This window comes from Gymnogyps californianus, chromosome 2 (genome assembly GCF_018139145.2).
Source record: "Gymnogyps californianus isolate 813 chromosome 2, ASM1813914v2, whole genome shotgun sequence".
Lineage (NCBI taxonomy): Eukaryota > Metazoa > Chordata > Aves > Accipitriformes > Cathartidae > Gymnogyps > Gymnogyps californianus.
Genome location: NC_059472.1, coordinates 76,021,921 through 76,036,429, shown reverse-complemented (window position 1 = coordinate 76,036,429; position 14,509 = coordinate 76,021,921). Strand labels below are relative to the sequence as shown.

The 14,509-nt window shown below is 46.1% G+C and overlaps 1 protein-coding gene across 2 annotated transcripts in view; it reads right to left on the bottom strand.

Moving 5' to 3' along the window:
• The window catches only part of GRB10 (growth factor receptor bound protein 10), a 150,314-nt gene extending 147,836 nt beyond the window's left edge, over window positions 1–2,478 (bottom strand). For both annotated transcript variants that reach the window (XR_007766049.1, XM_050891695.1), the window contains exon 1: window positions 2,422–2,478. The gene's annotated coding sequence lies outside the window, so the exon portion shown is untranslated. The remainder of the gene's footprint in view (window positions 1–2,421) is intronic.
• Window positions 2,479–14,509: the final 12,031 nt, after the last annotated feature.

The window sequence follows — 14,509 nt, the reverse complement described above, 5'->3', positions numbered from 1 at the left end:
TAGGCAGCGCTTTTGGACTACCTAATACAAAACACAGGAATACGCTACTAAAATCCAGGTGTGGCTGTATCTGAGGATGAAAGCCAACTCACACAGTGGTAAGGGAAGGGTATTTTGATTAACAAAACCAAGGAAAACCATCGAAGTACCACAAGATCTTTAATATGCAGCCAGGGCAAACAAGATCTACTTTAAGAACAAATAAAGTCCAAGTGAAGAAAATAAATCAGAGTATAACATGGTAAAATGATCACTGGAGGCAAGCGTCAGGGTCTGCTGCTCCATCAGTTTACCGTTTGCAATAAGGCTACCAAACATTGCTCTTCAGGCTTTGTTGTTTGCTCTACCTCGTGCTGAATTTTAAAGAGTTCAGCTTTGGAGAAAGAAAACCCGAACATCCTTGATATTAGCATGGAACTGTACAAAGATAGCCAGAGGAATATGGCTCTGGAACAGCTCTCCCTCTTCTGCTGCACTGTGAGGTAATCCCTCCAGGAAGACTAACGCTGCATGGGAAGAGCCTCCTGCTGACCCCCTGCACCCTTCCCGCTGTGTGAGGAGCATCCTGCTGACCCCCTGAACCCCTCCCCAGCCCCAAAATGATCATGAAGCACAGCCAGAGCTGCCATTTAAAGTTTCAAGCATATTTCCTTTTTCCATGCAGGTCTTCTAATCTCCATGTGTTTGTGGTGGTTTTTTTTAACCTGTCCTCATAACTCACTCCTTTTAATCCTAGGATTAGCCTTCTTGCCCTTCTCCATACCTTTTCTAGAGCTTTAAGTACAACTAGTCTCTAGATGCAGGAATAGATCGAGTCAGAGTGTTAACGCATCACTGCTACGTGTCCTACAAAATCTCTGTTAAAATAATTGCTCAGCACCTTTATGAGGCAACACAATTTCAACTGTCCCCTAGAAGCATAACTTAAGGTGGTAGCTACCCATGTCCCTCCTATCCCCCTCTCGCTTCCCCCCCAACCCCGAATTCATTCTTTAGTGAAGGGAAAAGCAAACCACATTCTTCGGGGCTGTTTTAGAAAACCTGATCAATGCTGCTTTGACATACCAGCAACACATGTTCCCATTTCAACAAATGGGAACATTTCAGGCAGACCACCACTTCAGATGGAGTGGGGCTCCAGGCTGCTGAATCAGCACTTTCCATGCTGCTGGCAATACAGAGTTATGCGATGCTTCAAAGGAAAGCAGGGGAAAAGGGGGAAGGGGGAGAGGGGGGCGCTGGCACTTAAGCAACAGAAGCGGGCAAGAGGATTTTGCAGGAGTTCATCTGCCAAACCAATCAACTGCAAACTGTTCTTATAAAGATGCCACAGTTTCAGCTCCAGCTCGCAGCGCCACAGTTACACAATGAGAGACCCATGCGTGGCAGAGGCAGGAGAAACCCAGCGCTCCCCCCTATTTCGGGTCTCCTGGGGTAGCGATGAGCTCTCCGGGACGGCCGGGGGAGGCGGCGGCGGGGCGCAGGGCTGCTCTCCCGCACGCACACGGCTTCCCGGCTGCCGCCGCAGACCCGCAGAGCAGATGAGCAGGAAGGTGGCAGCACTCCGGGGTGGCATTTCTGCCAACTGCCCATCCGCCAGCCCTCCCGCAGGCACTGAGCGGCGGGAGGGGGGGGGCAAGGTGGGGGTAACACGGGGGAGTTTCGGCAGCACCGCCAGCAGTTGGCGGGGCAGGTCTTCACCCGCTTCCAGCGCGGGGAGACGGGAAAGCCCGGCTCCCCGGCACCGCTGGGGAGAGGCACGAAGCAGGCGAGCAAACAAAACGCGGCAAGGAAGCCCCGAGCCGGGGGAAAGGGCCGCTCCCCCGAGCCCCGCGGCGAGCAGCCGCCGGCCGCCCCCCGTCCGGCCCCGGGGGCTCCCCGCCGGGCGGCGGGAGGTGCGCGGGGGGCGCTCCCCGCGAGCACGGGGGGCTCGCCGGCGGCCCCAGGAAAAGGAAGTTTGCTCTCCTCCTCCTCCTCCCACCGACCTCCGCCACCGAGGAGCCGGCAAGCCCTCACCCCCCCCCCCCCCGGCCCGGCCTCCCCCGCTGTGGCTCCCCAGGGGCAGCCGCCGCCGCCGCCGCCCCCCCTGCGCGCCCCGCGCCGCCCCCGGCCCCTTACCTGCTGGGCGGCCGGCCGGCCGGCACCCTCCCCGTCGGGCGCCGCGCACCCGCCAAGTTTCGGGCGGGCGCAGGGGGTCGGGGGAAGGGTCGTGCGCGGCGGCGAGGACGGGAGCGCGGGCGGGGACGGGGCGGGGGAGGACGGGTCCTCTGGGCGGCGGGGTGGAGGGGGCACGGGCGGGGGAGGGCAAGCTCTCGGAGCCACGCGCCTCAGAAACAACAGCAAAAAAAAATTAAAAAAAATAAAAAATGAAATAAAAAAATGCAATTAAACAAGCAAACAAAAAAATAAGGCAAAACACACCCAACGCGGACGGGGACGTTCGCGCCTCCGCAAAGGCGACCCCGAGCTGCGGGAGGGGTCTGCGGAGAAAACTTCTGCCTGCCTGCCTGCCTGCCCGCGCCGCTGCTGCCGCCGGCTCCCGGTACTAACGGCGCCCCGCTGCCGCCGCCGCGCTCTCGCCTCGCGCCCAGCTGACTCCCGGCGGCGCCCCGCGCCCCGCCCCGCTCCCGCCCCGCTCCCGCCCCCCGCCGCACGCAGCCGCAGCCCCGGCCCGCGCCCCGCCGCCGCCGCCGCCGCCGCCGCCGCCGCCGCCGCCCCGCCGAGGGCAGGGGGCGGCCGGGAGCCCCAGCGGCGGTAGCGGCGGCGGCGGGCGGCACGGCGGCGCCCCCACTCGCGGGGCGAGAGGCGCTGTGGGCGGCAGGTTAGGAGGCTGTCACGGGGGCTTCTTCTACCCTGTAACCAAAGCTGACCCACAGGTAGCAGCGGCGCATGCTTTTGTTGGGGAGGGGGAAGGAAGGCTGTCTTTTTCTGTAAAATAAAGCCAAGAGAGCACCCGGGGGCATCCACAAACGCGAGACATTCGTGCGTGGACTTTTTACTTCACCTCATCGGCCCACCCTGTTCTCACGTTTTTCCCCACAAAACTGCCCAGGGAGGGTGCCCCGGCTCTCCTTCCTGCGCCCCAGATAGCCGGTGCTCAGCGTGAGCCAGCAGTAAGGTGGACTATGCAGAGAGCTCTGCTGTACTGCTAAACGCCCGTATCTCCCTGGATCCTCGCGCTGCCACCAGCACTCCTACAGACTGCTGCTTCCAACTTTTGTGCAGTGGGACCTTTGGCATTTCACTCCGTGGGTCACCAGAGCTCTACCGTAGCTCCGAGCAATCCTATTTGCAAGTAGCTTGCAAATAACTTGGACTGCGAAAAAGCTCTTTTAGGAGAAGTGAAGGTGCACGGCTTCCCTAAGAGCTACTGTTTTACAGCGCATAGGCTTCGCATAGCCGCCACGCTCCAGGAGGAGAGGAATATTCAGTTCGCCAGACGCAAAAACACCTCTCGTAAGAAGTCGTCAGCACTATAAAAGGAAATCAAGTCCAAGGAGAAGCGGGAGAAATCTCTGGGCTTTTCCTCCTAAGACAGATGCACGTACACTAATGGGAGCGTTGCGGCTGAGCGCCCAAGCTGAATATATTTTGAAATGTAACATGATACCTTCCTTGCTCTTGCTCTTTCTTCCTCCGTGGCTCTTCTTTACTGTATTTTAAAGGAATGTTTTTGTTATCAGCCCTCCCTCTCTGTCCCCGTGTTTCCAACCCTGCTCTGATCTCACTCTGTTCTCACCACTCGCTCTCCCTGTTCGACTCCTCAAATAATCTCTCCGCTTTCCTCGTGTGTGTCACCTCAGCCTCTCGGACACACATATCGCTCTGGTGCCCGCTCGCTGCTCGCCCTCCTCATGCCGCCAGCCCCCCGGCCTCTCCCCGGGACCGCACTTCCCTTGGCCATCTCCACTTGATGCGGTGCTGAGCGTTGCTCTTCAGCCTGTCAGCACTGCTAGCGCCCATCCTGTCCCAGCCCAGCCCGGCCCTTTGGCAGCTTGCTCTGTGCGCCGTCGCTTCTCAGCCCCCAGTTCACCCCTCTCTTCCCACCACCGGGCTGGTCTGCCCTGACCTTCCGTGAGCCGTCGTTCACCCTGATCATTCATTTTGGGGGTCCAGCCTCAGAGTGCTGGTACCTCACCGGAGAAGAACCTGCCTCCTCTCTGCTACTAGCAGAAGGCTCCTGTCCAGGTTACTATCTAGTGAAAAGATGAAGGCAGGTGGTATCAGATTTCTGCCCGAGATTACTCCAGAGGTAAGGAGGCACCTACTACCTGCCAGATCCCACGACCAGCATGGCTGGCATCACAGCCCCGCGTGCTTACTTAAGAAACTTTCTGCACGTATAGATTGTAGAATGATAGAGCAGCCCAGGTTGGGAGGGACCTCTGAAGATCATCTGGTCCAACCCTTCATGGGAAAGGGAGTCTAGATGAGATTATCTAGCACCCTGTCCAATCACATTTTGAAAGCCTCCAGTGATGGGGACTCCACCGTGTCCCTGGGGATGTTGTTCCAGTGGATGATTATTCTCACTGTAAAAAATTTCTTATATCAAGATGAAACCTCTCCCAGTGCAGCTTGTACCCATTACCCCTTGCCAGCTCCCTGTGGCTCCTGTGAAGAGAGAGCCTCCGTCCTCTTGGTAGCCGTACATGTACCTGTACGATTTGACCAGGATTTGTGCAATAGATGTCCGGTTCTTGCTGCTTTCGCAGAGCCCGCTGCCGTGGGCACGGCCAAGGGCTTCAACACACGCCTCTTCTACGTACTGTTTAATGCCATTTGCCCCAGCACATTCTTTAGCTGCGCAATGAAATGGTTATACTTTGTCATCTGTAGTATTTCCACCCTAGAATATCAATTTACAGCCCAGCGTTACAGGGTGTCCTCAAAAAGCGAGAAGTGAAAGGAGAGAAGTTATATAACTGGGCCGGCACTGCAGAGCCAGCCAGCCACCGCAGGATTGCATCGCAGGGATTCCCGCCTTCCAAAACATCCCCCTTCTTCCCCAAAAGTCCTGCTACCGCAACCTCAAAGGCACTTCGCACATTTAATCTCAAAACCAGAGACCACCCTTACAACCGTGATGCGCTGCATCCAACACTGAAGGGAAACTGGAGGGATAAAGCCCAGGTATTTTTCAACCATCATGCAGGCAGCTACCTGGCTGTCTTCCAGCATGCTCTTTAAGTGTGCTCACTGTTTCTCTATATAAGACTGCTGATCCATCAGTTAATCATATTGAGTAAGTACCTAAAATTAACTTTTAAATTATTAATGCATGAGAACATATCCGTTTGCCACGTACATTATTTTAAAGGATGACAGTGTGTATACTGAGTGCCATTAACGTTACATTTTGAAGACAGTAAATTGACTTGTATGGAAATCAGAAGAGTTGATGGATTCCTCTACAAATGCCTTTGACAATGATAAAATGTTCAATTGGATTATTATTAAGCATGTGTCTGTACTTAAATTTCTTTCTAATACATATGAAAATAAGAGACTGCCCAAGTCTTAATAGTATAATATTTTTCATTTTGTGGTGGGTTAAAAAAAAATACACAGGAGTATTGAAAATACTCCTCTGACAAATAAAAACACTAGGAAAGATATGTTTAGTTTCCTAGACTACAGCTGTGTCGTTCAAGACAAAACTGTACTGTCATAAAATTATTTATCCAAAATAGCACCATTAAAACTGTTAAATGTAGAAGTAGCAATGCATCCTTTCAATGGCAGTGAAGGACATACTTATGATAATCATCTTCTTTTCCTTTAACTAACAAATCTCTGAAAAAACCCTACAGTATGCCATATCATGAAAATAACAGCCTAAAATGCCAATATTTTCTCTAAGAAAAAAAATTTGTCATTTTCTGCAAGAAAAAACACACAAGAAATAATGATGGCAATAACGTTCTGCGACTGCGTAAACATTATTCCTGCTCAAGGACAGTCCAAAAAGTAAAGGCAAACATCAGCGCAGAAGAAGCCCCGGTGCCTTCAGGACTTCTGTGCCAGGGAATTGTGCCCAGGAGAAGTTTGTCCCAACTCCCTGTTTTCTTTTTCTTTGCAGTGGTTAAGGTTCGGGTTAGAGAAGACCGATTCCACTGACCTCTGATGGAAGAACTAATGAGACCCCCCGGCCGTCCTCAGGGGGATCCAGGGCACTGGGGGAGAACAGGACAGGGCATGCAGTCCCCTCCTAGCTGGAGAGGGTCTTGCTGCCCCACAGCTACCAAGCTCAGAGCCTGTGGTACAACTGGGCTTAGGACGTCAATTTATTCTCCAATTTACTACTCTCAAAATATCAGGGAAGCCCAGAAAATGCCATCTTTGTCGTTTTTACTCCTCAGAAAACTTACATTAACCTAAGTTTCTCATATGTTAAGGCTTCAGAAACAAGTCCGAAATATAAGCAGAATACAGGCATTCTCTGTCTATTTAGCGCTACATTAAGACTCAAGACGTAATAATAAATGGCTGTTGGAGTTCAGGTACAGTGGACTTGGTTTGCTTTCCACAGAGACTTGAACTCTGCAGGGTGACTTTCCTTTTTGGAATTTATCCAAAGGACACTAAGCTCTACAATTCAGTTAGCTCCAAGAGAGAAGAAGGTCATTTTAAAGTTTTATTAAATTGACTAATGAAAACTGTCTAGTAGATATGATGTTTTCTTTAGAAACATTCTTAGATTTCATATATGTTCTGAGAACGGGCATAATTTTCTTTTCTATTACGTTGATTTAGGAAATGAAAATCCAGTAGCAGAAGATCTGAAGAGGAGAGATCAGAATCTGGCCACTGCTTTCATTCTCAAAGGCACTGTCATGAAAGCATTATATGAAAGTCGGCATTGAGCATCATCTTTAACTAGTAGAATGCACTGATAAAAGACTTCAGTGATCAAAAAAGGGTCAACATGGTCATTATTACCTAGAAGGTATATAGGCAAAAATGCTGACCAACCTTTGAAATGGTAATAAGTTTCCTTTGTCATGGACAAGGCTTTTCACCTTAAATAGACAGGAAGTCTTCTAACACATTAGAATTTTAATAAGGCTTAATCTGGAACAAAACCAACTCAAAATTAATATTTCTGTTGCTTTTACTATAGTTGAAGCAAATGCTTCAAATATAAGTCTTTTTAATGTTAAGATAGGGGAGGGGAAACATTCTTATTCCTTTCCGTCTAAATCCTTCTTTTCCATTATATTTATTTTATCATGGTATGGTGGAGATTGAAAGCTGAAAGGGGAAAGGAAAGCGCTAAGAAAGAAACTAAACATGTTTGTAAAAACATTCACTAAATATAGCTGTATGAGCCAAAGGATACAGATTGTATTTCAATATTCACCAAAAGACTGACATTTTCAAAACTTTACATGTTTTCCCCCAGTATTCACTCAATTCTGTTTTTTACCTGACCCGGCAGAAACGCCATCAAGTATATTAATTTTAGACATTTAGATAGTTCATCTTCTGCCCAGTTGTTATTGAGAGGATTTCTTAACGTTAGCTGAGTATACAAAAGACTTTTTCTATAGTCAGTCTCTAAAACAGTAGCGACAGAACAAGAAGAGCTATGGCATGACCATGACTGAATAAACTCACTGAGAAACAGAAATGAAATGAAATGAAATAGACTGCATCATTGTGGAGATCTACTTTTTGTTGCTAGGTAAGTTATATCTCTCTTTACACCTTTTTCAAAAGGCTGAATAGTCAGGGACATTTTGTAATTTGAGATGGAGTCCTTAAGCTCCAGTGAGAGAGATGTGCTCTTTCTGGGCTGCACAAAATAGAGTGGTTACACACGGTGGTAGAGAGGAAAAGGGAATTTTAAGAGATACTGATCATCCAAACAGAAACAGCATTAAAAAGACGAATACATTCAGCCCACCCTTCTACAAAAATATATCTGTTCCCAGTGCTAGCCCCACAATTAACACATTGACTGATTCAACATTAATAACCATAAATTGCTGTATTCTCTCAGTTCCGATAAAGGGATAAAGAAAATGGGTACTTCTGGACATCAAGGATCTTAAGTGAAATGACATGTTAAAAGTGTTTCGCTTTTTCCAAATCAAAGTCAGCTGCTTTCCAGATGCATAATAAGTTTTCAACTAGGATGCCAGATAACGCTAGATGGAAGAAAAATTCAAAATTGTACTGCAATAGGAGGAGATTCAGTTCAAGCTATACTATATATTCTCATTTTTGACATGAGAAATCGGGATTTATTCAAAACATGTAGTGCTCATTCACAGCTTTGCCACAGAGGAGGAGAGAACGCAACGAGAACTGTCACTCAGAATGAAATCCAGCCACACTACAGTCAGTGGCAAAACTCTTAGGGAGCTTAGCACGACCGTGATTTCATCTCGAGTCTTTTCTTGGTTCCGGGCGGGGGGAGGGAATTAAAATAAGAATGAAGACAAAAAGAAAATCTTCAACGCCATAACTTGCCCTGCATGCTGAAGCTTTTAGGAGCATATTTTCACCACTGCTGTAGCAGGATCATCAAGCTGGTGCAATCCGAGAACCAGAAACATTTCAGCCATGTAAACAAGAAGGGATTACATAGAAGTAGATTTTACCAAGCTGAGAGAAGAGACACGGCAATCTAGCTGTACTGGACCCAAACCAGATCATCCCTCGGTTTGTGTGCTAAGCTGTGTGCAGATCCCAGCATCCTCTGAATTAAAATGCGCCTCTGTACAACACAGCCTTGCAAGGTGTCAGCATGCCTTTTGTTGGCTTGTAGGGCAGGGATGCAGAGCTGAGGCATGCATTAGCCAGGTTCTCCCTGTGTCCTGTAGGCACCACCGCTCTCTACAGCAGCCAGTTCATGTCTCACACCACTCTCCAGTGCAGGCCAATGTGAAGTTTTGAGAGCATTCCGATTGTGGCTTTAAATGAGCAAAACGTAGATGTCTAATAGTCAATTCAAGTCTGGACTGGACTTCTTGTATTTAGACTGCCATTTCCAAAGGAAGTCCTATTTTGCCTTCCTGGTGCAGGACTTAGCAAAAAAATCTGCAAACCAAAATAAACGTACACTGCATTATCATCTAAATTAATCCCTTGTCATAAAGTTGTAATCTCTTACAAACTTTCCGTAGCCAATTAAGCCAAACCTTTCTCGGAAATCAGCTGGCGGGAGGAGATTCCCCTGCTCCATCCATAGCAAGCAGTCGGTAGGCTGCTTATGCAGAGTATTGAGAACTTGCATTAAAATACAAGTTGTGTCTGCAGTGATTTAAAATTATATTTTCTACAAGTCTTGTCTATTTATTCAACTATACAAGAGGAGTAAGCAGTCATTCTCCCGTCTAAATGATTTCCTTTTGTCTGGAAAAATATTTAATCAGCCAAGGAGAGAGCATGAGAATAACCCTGAGGCTTAGCAGTTAGCAAACCCTTCTAGGACAGGAGAGACCAACTTTCACTCTCCAATGTAAGAAAGGTTTACTACGTACTGTTTTAACTGTTATGTACTGTTTTAACTCTTCCTGCTCTTCTCAGTTAATGATTTAATGCAAAGCTATTTAAAAAAGACAGACTGAAAGAATCTCATGCCAGAATATCATCCAACCTGGGGAGAGGGTCAATTTCTTTGGAAGGGTATCTCACTTCAAGCAAAGAAGAGATTTTAAACTACATTTAAAATACACCTAGTATGGGCCATCTAATCTAATTGTAAGACAAAAATGGCCAGATCTGTCATCTTTTCCCAATATCTCTACTGGGCTGAATCTGGTAGGTGTGTTCAGAGAACGCCTCTGTTAGCAGAAGCCACATTACTCATTTGCAAATCCTGATGGGACTTGTACTTCAGATTGTCTGGCCAGAGTAGGCATTTACTGTATCTTTATTATAAAGAAAAACTTGGAGGACAAATTGTTCCTTGTGATATACATCCTTTGTTAAGAGAGCAATCTTTCAAAACAGAAAGGACTGCCCTGTAGTTGCTATCCTGACAAAATGCAGATCTCCTCTCCTCTCAAAACTATTGAAGGCTGTTATTTGTCAAAGGACATCCTTTCCGTGCTTGTCAGATGTATGCAAATAATCTGCATATATTCTTAGTGTGATTTGTAACATTCTTGAGAAGTAAATTTTGGGGATTGTTCATTTGGCTATCAAAGAATGTAATTAGTTACTAAGGTCAAGTTGCCCCTAATTGTTTTCTTCTGATGCTCTATCAGATGTGAAATAGAAAGACAAAGATGTGGTACAACATAGTAGCCCTGACATTCATCTGCAGCAGCACTGTAGGTCCGCAGACAGTGAGGAGTCTAAGGGAGTCTCGCAGGAGCTACTAGAGCAGCTGAGAGGAAATCCACTGCTGCTCCTCAGGAAGTTCTCACCATCTATAGCTGGAAGTTTGGGGCAGGCAAGCTTGTCATCGATAGCCTAAGATTTAGCTATGATTTATTCTATTTTTCTAAACTTGGTAGCATAAAGGTGCACTTCTGCCTAATACCATAAGCCATTTGGACTTCAAAAAGATTAGTGAAAGTGAACAGAAAATTTCTTTGCAGAAAAGACTTTCAGGACAATTACACCTACCAGGCAAGATCAGTTCTTTCTCCTTGACCAAGCACCTTTCTAACATGCACTGCCTCGTGAAGATAGAGATGTGCTGCTGGATGGCTAAAAGGCCTCAGTAGGATGGGGGCTCCAGCGAGGAGGCTCCCTTGAAGCAGGAACATGGCTCCTCTGTGAGCGCGTGCCCACCTCAAGGGCGTGGGTTCTGTTCCATGCAGCCCTTGTTCTAAGATGACAGATGACATTTCTGGTCTTACATTGATCGCTTTGTAGGTTCTCCCTCCTCCCCCCAAAGATCTGGTGATCCTCTTACACTGGTTATTATTTGGGAAACATTTGAACTGACCTTTATTTCACCCATGCCTCAGGGATGAGATCATTTAGAAAATGCCATATAAAAAAAAAAAAAAAAAAGACTTCATTCTGTGAACCACAATGGGGTGAGGATACAGCAGGGATATTTACAGCAAATCAATGAATCTGTCTAATTACTATCCTCTAATTTAGAGGATTTGCTTCTACAGTGGGAGGCAGACTACTGGTGGATTGTTCCTCCGTCTTTAAGACCTAGAGCTACATATGTCATATTGTGAAAATGTGATACAAAATTGATTCTAAAAAATTGCCTTCAGATTACTCACCAGGAAGCAATTGGAGTCAGGCCAGGAGCAGATGGCAACTCAAAAGGCAATCCTCTTCCTCCTCGAGAAGTACTATTACTTTGTACTTCAGTAACAGTACTGATCTAAGAAACCTGCTGCCTTTTACAAACAGTAACAAGTGTAATTTTATAGTGCCCTGGTAGCACGGTGAGTAGGATTTCTCTGCTGTAGCACACGGGGGAACTGATGCATGTGGAAGTTGGGTTTACACCATTCCCATGCCCATAGTTTTCCAAGAGATCCCATTCTCCATCTGAAGAAAAACCAGCATCTCTAAAATCCCAGCGTTCTGCCACAAGCTTGGCACCTGAACATCAAGCACGTGAAATTAAGGGATGCTAATTAGAGGCAGAGGCAAAGCCGTTGGCAAAAAGAGACTTTCCCAAGTCACAGAAGACAGTACGTAGCAGGACCGGGACCCAGAGCGGCTCAGGCCTGGGTTGTGCTCTGTGGGCTCACCCCGTAAGTGAGTAGCCGTGAGTACCTGGCTACTCCTGAAACTACTTGCCAACACAAAGCACCTCTTGGACGAGTTAAGCACTCGTTTAAAGTGGAACTGAAATTCCAAAAGCAAATACCAGCTAGGCGTTATACCCTGCAGCACAGCTGTATACAGGGAACCTGCTGAGATGGTGAAACTCTCCACAAACAGGCAGTCAGTATGCTTCCCTAGTCAGGGCCAAGCAAACTCTTTGGTAATGAAAGGGACATTTTTACAATGGAAAAAGCAGGAAGATTTTCCTACTTCTTACACTGATATAGTAACCAATTCAGTCATGATACTGAAATGTGAAGAATTTCAGCCGAAATGTTGGGGGACGGTATAAATAAGTTAATTTGAGAGTGGGAGAAAGCTTGCATACTTCTCAGACCTTATTCTATACGCAGTGAGGTCAAAAGCAAAACCCTCAAACATGAACAATGTTGGGCACACAGCAAACAACTCTGCTGTAAATTACAGTGCATATCCGCAACAGCAGGTCTTAAGTGGGTATAAACTCGCTATAGAAGTGGAGCTAGAAAAACATATATCAACCAAACATTATCTTCAGGTATATGTTGTGTGAAATACGTGGCATGGTTTGCAAAGCTCACAGTAGCAGTTAGGTAGATTTGGGAACTTTGGCATGATTTGAAGTGGGGATTCAGCTCACAAAGATTTTATTTTGTGCTTATGGAAGGGTGATTTCTCAGGGATTTTTGAAAGTTGACTCTTTCAAAACAGAAATCCTTTTAGAGTGATCTTCACCATGTAGGTTAGCAAAGGAGAAAAAGAAAGCTGAACCAATGGCAAACCACATCATAGGTAACAAAAAATACAAGTTTCTGGAGAGGCAAATCCCTTTTTTCGACTAGCAGTTCAGAAAGTTAGTATGCAAAGAACAAATATACTTTACTTTAAAAAAAAGATGTTTTGCTTTATAGAATTTAAGTAATGTCTTAATCTGAATGTATTTCAATGCTGACACTCATACCCTGACAGGCTACTTTTCAAGAAAGCAGGCTGTATTATATACTAGGATGCAATTCTGGTCCCCGTGAGGTCAAAGTGCAAGTTCAAGTCAGACTTGATTTCTTCATCTCTAAACTCTGCAACACATATTGTATAGTTAAAAGTCACTTTTTATTTTAATTGCTTACATAGTAATATTTTAATTGTTCCTTATTTCTAGGAAACTGAATTGAGATACGTTGAGCTCTTTATGTTTTTTGTTTACTTAAAACCTTCCCACACATTGAGGCAATGAGGTAGGGCACCTTTCTATTGCCATGTGTGGACTGACCAAATGTTAAGAAACAGCAAGAAATAGAAGTATTTCTCCAAGACAGTAAAACACTACCTAATTGTAAGTTTGCAGAAAACAAGCAGTAACTGACCCTAAAATACTAGTACTGAACCTTGTGGTCAGATAGCCCTGATATTTGCAGTTGAATGATCCTTTCATTCAGATGCGTAGAGCACTGGCTGGGGAACATGGCCCTCATCATAAGAAAATGCAGGCATCTGGTATCACATGATAATCATACATGGCTATATAATTTCAACATCATGTCATATGCATTCCTGCTGCATAACCAAGCATGAATATCTCTGGGAAACACCATTACCTGTATCATATGACAGGACAGAGACCAAAGGGCATGCAGGAAAGGGAACAAGAGGGAGAAGGCTGTGACCTGGATATACAGGTAAAAACACTTGACGTGGCCAATATGGTACGGGATGTGCATCCATGTTCTAGGGACTGTTTAAAAGCACAACGTTTTTGAGTCACACCATGTCACAGCAAAGCAAGGATCACATTTAAAGATGAGGCTGCTGGTGCAGAACAGAGCTGATGTGGAACTGGAAGGCACAGTGAAACCCATGCTTTGACAGACATGGGACTTTGTTCATTTAACAGATAGCATTCACATACTCAGACACCCTTCCAGCCTATATTATTTGCTACATCAGCATATTCAGTGTTACTTACACAAAGCAAGTAGGTAAATTGTCTTCCATGACCAGCAAAAATCCCAGTCTCCCTTTCTCCTTGAAAAATACAGAAGCCAGTAAAGAGTAACCCAACATCCTAAGTCCCATTATTTGTATTACAACAGTTCCCAGGAGCTCTGATTGCACGACAAAAAGTCATTGTGCTGGTCAAACAGTGGAAAACATTTCATTAGCTGATAGAGCTATTAGCTGATCTCCATCTTATTAGGTGCACCCCATCATTGAATACCCCATAATTGAACTTGACCTCGAATGCAATCATAAGAAGTCAAGCTGTTCTCACTTGCTCTAACAGGAGGGTTTTGCAACATAGCCGCACTGCTGCAAACTCACAATGCAAACACTAGATTCTGCATTAAAGAGAGCCTTGAATGTATGACAACACTGGCATAGTTGTATCTGTGCAATCCGCCCCTGCTGTATATGAGTCCTAAGGACCACTGATAACAACAGAACTGGCTGGGACAACTTGGGTAATCAGGCCACTAACCCTCTAATTGCAGGTAGTCATGGCAGGCAGAAACTCTGAATACTTGAGGACTCCTATCACCTAATTCTGTCTTAAGAAATTCTCCTACTCAGCGTACAATCCCTTTCTTGAGCTTATCAACCTAAATGATAAAGCAATTTAAGTTACTTCTTGCTCCTCAATTCCTCCCAATTAGAAAACTGTATAGAATTGCACTCCTCAGGTAGTCTGCAGCCATCTTCTAATTTCCAGCCTAAATATATTCACAGCCAATCTTATTTCCTTCCTGCCACCATTTGTCTGTCTGGTCTATTT